At 33.9% G+C, this 4,366-nt stretch overlaps 1 pseudogene; it reads right to left on the bottom strand.

Moving 5' to 3' along the window:
* Nucleotides 1–1,174: 1,174 nt before the first annotated feature.
* Nucleotides 1,175–2,019, bottom strand: LOC145126852 (transcription factor bHLH35 pseudogene; annotated as a pseudogene).
* Nucleotides 2,020–4,366: the final 2,347 nt, after the last annotated feature.

Raw genomic sequence — 4,366 nt, 5'->3', positions numbered from 1 at the left:
GTATGGTCTCAAGCAAGTACCTCCTGCTTGGTTTGAAAAATTCTCCACAGTGATTACCTCTCTTTGATTTGTCCAGAGTAATCATGATTCGACTTTGTTTGTTAGATGCTCGATTGCAGGACAGATTCTTTTGTCCTTATATATGGATGACATAATTATTACTGGTGATGACCATGGTGGTATTGAGTCTTTTAAGCATGATCTAGCTCATCGATTTACTATGAAGGATTTGGGCTTGCTGCATTATTTCTTGGGTATTGAGGTAGCTCAGTCTAAGAAACGGTATCTTATTTCTCAAACTATATATATATATATATATATATATATATATATATATATATATATATATATATATATATAGGCCTAGGTTATTCTATTCAAAGTAATTATTGTGTTATTGTATGCATAAATGTGGGCCAATCAAATTTACTTATTTTAAGAAAGTGATTAGTATATATTATTGAATTAAAAATAATTGAAAATATCATCTTAATTAATTACAAGGGTAATTTAGTCAATTAATATAGATTTAATAAAGGAAAATTACATTTTTTAAGGGATCATATATTCTATTAATTTTAAAAATCCGATTTTACGTATTATAATTTTTTTAATTCGGACATTCTAACAGAATATGTTTATGAGTATATTCAAAAATAAAAATATTCTTGAACCATAAATAATAAAAATAATTTTGAACCTATTTCTTGATCATGAATTTAAAAACTTCTTGTAGAATAAGAAATCCTTGAATAATCAATTGAAGAATAAAAACAAAAAATACATTATTTCTTATAGAATACGGGTAACAATTGCTAAGAATTACATTTATTGTTAAGGAATAAAAACTAAAAAACAATCAAAACGGGAAAGAAAACATCCAAATCTAACAACGACTAATACATTCTAAAAGAATAATGTGGTCCGTTTCAATTTTGTGGTCTGTTCTTCAAGCATCAACATCTGTGATTCCAACAGAATTGGAATTCGTCTTTCCATTCCAATAGAATTGGAATTCGTGATTCCATTCCAATAGAATTGGAATCTCACCAATATCATCCATTGAATCATCTACATAAACACTCTTCCATTCTCTATTCTTTTCTGCATCGATTCACAATCAATATTTAATACAAAAGAAAAATCACCCCTGCATTCCTTCTCTTCTTCGTTTTCAGTCAAGAATGCACCACCGAAGTGGATGTTTTCTAGTGCAAATATGAATGAAGAGTGTCTTGAAAAGGGTCTCAGGAAAAGCAGTGATGTTGGCAGTGACAACATTGAGCTTCAAAGATTCAAAAACCTCACAAATCTTGACCATCGTGTCTCTTCTTTTCCTGCATTTCAAACTCACCAATGCTGTCTTCTCTCCCACGTATGACACTTTTAACTGTTAATTAATAGTTTAACACAATCATCAATTTGAGATAAAATCATGAGAGTACGTAAAAACAGTTCAAGACTTTGACTTACTTCAATAATTTCAATCGGAAAGGCCCTTGAATCACTTGTATCTGGAGATTGCTGAATCCTTTTCTTCTTTGATTTTTCCGTTGACATGAACACTGTGTCCTTATCAAAATCGTAAACCCCAGATTCTGATTTTTTAGACTCTAGTTTCTTTATCTCCTCTTGAATAATCCTCTCTTGTTCATGAAAATGTTGAATATAATCAATTGCATCTTTAATTATCGACGCTTTATCCATTTAAAATAATATCATATCCATAAATCAAAAACAAATTATATTCATTGAGCTTCTTCCTCCTATTTCTCTCTGAAACGATGTTTTTGGAGGCCGCCGACGACTGAGTTCCGTCCGGCGAACTTGAATCATAGTAGCCGGAAAATGTTTCCTCCAATCCGCCCCAACTGTATTTCAGAAATTGTAGAAGAAAACGATGGATTCAGGTTTAAACAACAAAGAGAAAAGGAGAAGATCATATGATTAGTTAATTAGTATGATTACCTATCGAATTCTTCGGTTTGGAGAAACATATTGGTCTCCCAATAGTTTTTATACTCACCTGCGCCGCTGCTTCACTGCTCCTTGTCGAGAGCTCCATTTCTAGGGTTTGTAATTCGAGAGCAGCTTGAGCTTCGTCGTCTTACTCCAAGTCGGAAGCGGAACTTGATGCATACTGGAATAAAGGGGAAATGGCGGATGGAGGGACAAGGGTGGGGGTGTTGATTTGTTCAATTTAGGGTTTTCAGAATCGGTTTTTAGATAAAGAGGGGAAGGAGATTTAAACTGGAGAGATACCATGATTATAGGGATTATTTTTGGAAGTTATTAAACAAATGACTAAATTACCCTTATTTATTTATTTAATTATTTAATTTTGATTGGCCCACATTTATGCATACAATAACACAATAATTAGTTTAAACAAATGAACCTAGCTCTCTCTCTCTATATATATATATATATACACACACACATATATATATATATATATATATATATATATATATATATATATATCTGTCATGTTTACACGGGCGGGCCTCTCTGACAATTGGGTTGTTGATACTCCTCTCGAATCCAATGCACGGTACTCTCATACTGATGGTCTTCATTTGTCCGATCTGAATCTTTATCGCAATGTTGTGGGAAGTTTGGTTTATCTCACAGTTACTCATCCGGATATGGCCCATGATGTTCATGTTGTCAGTCAGTTTGTTACTACTCCTACCTCTGTTCATTGGGGAGCTGTACTCTGTAATCTAAGATATCTTCGTGGCACTCAGTTTCAGACCCTCTTGTTCCCCTCGACGTCTTCTCTTGAGTTACGTTCCTATAGTGATGCTGATTGCGTTGGAGATCGTCATGATCGTAAATGCACCACCAGATTTTGCGTCTTTCTTAGAGATTCTCTTATTTCATGGAAGATCAAGAAACAGGACGTTGTCTCTGTTGGGTTTTTGTATACTACAACATCCTATGGTGCACATAAAACCCTAAATGCTTTGGATCTATGTTTTCTCTAATTATACATGCAATATTGTTTCCAATGCATATAGCCTACAACTAGCATACAATTGACATAATCAACATAAAAGTTTGTTATAGAATTACCTCTTTGTTGTAGCTTGTAGTTTAGGCCTTTAAGAACTTAGCACCCCAAATGTGATGCCTCAAACGGTTCACAACACAACCTTGAACAAAGGAGAACTTGAGAGTGAGGTTGCTAGTTTCAAAATCGGCTCCTATGAACTCCAAGAACATGTCTAGCCGATTTTAGGGTATGAGAAACATATATATATAGTGTAGGATTCCAAAGGTCATGAGTAAACCCTAATCCATACACATCGGTTTATGATCCATGGTTCTTGTGACTAACTCTTTATGAATACTTACATAAACTTAGTTCAACATGGATCAATATTCCAATCCATATGTTTCACTAATTACCATAATTAGTCCCCATTAATTTAATTAGTCTCTTTTGATCACTAAATTAATTCCAAATTAATTCTAGATCAATAGTAATTAAATTATATGATTTCATATTAATATATTAGAACTTATAATATATTAATAAATCGTAAATAACCTCTTCTCAAAAGTCCATCTTATCAAATTGTCATGTTGATATGTAACACGAAATGGACCATGCTACTCTCGGGTCAAGTGCATACCAATTATAGTTATGGGCTTAGACACCTAATCTAACAGTCTCCCACTTGGATAAGTCTAATAACTATTATTGCAAGTACAACTCCACAACCCGACTAGCAATCGTAGCTCTTAAAAGCCGTTGTCGAACTCTGGCCTGGTCAATGACGCATCCATTAGATAAGGGATCATATATTCCTCTATTCTAGATATCGTATGGGCTTAGACATGGATCATAATCATTCTCGTTGTCCATCTGTTGTTTCCCGATTTCCTATTTATGACGATTGACTAATTGAACAAATCAAATCAGTCCAGGCTTGGCCAAGCGCTTCGGGTGTCATCACGAAATCATCGAGGGGCCCACATATATCACTTTTATCCCACATTCAGTAAAAGGAACGGATTAACTTCAACTCAAATGCTTGCTTGTACTTACTCATCAAATCACACACAACAATATGTTTTATAACACCAAGTTACTGGTGCGTTTACATATGTCAATGTGCAACCGACTTGTAAACTACAACTCATATGTCTTGGTTTTAAGAATATAAGATATTATCGTCTCATGATCACTCGTGATAAAATCCATGAAGTGATTCAAATGAGTGTGGGTTTAATCCAATACTCGAATCTTATTCCAGGAATACTCATGAACACTACAGCAAACTTGTGTTATGTCTAAAACACCTAGACAATCTATAGTCAGATTCACAAAAGTCTTGCCTCAGTACCTACTCCCAAA

The sequence above is a fragment of the Lactuca virosa genome, chromosome 7, assembly GCF_052849685.1.
Source record: "Lactuca virosa cultivar CGN04683 chromosome 7, Lactuca_virosa_CGN04683_v6, whole genome shotgun sequence".
NCBI lineage: Eukaryota > Viridiplantae > Streptophyta > Magnoliopsida > Asterales > Asteraceae > Lactuca > Lactuca virosa.
The sequence above is the reverse complement of the archived record's forward strand: the minus strand, read 5'-3'. Positions and strand labels throughout refer to the sequence as shown.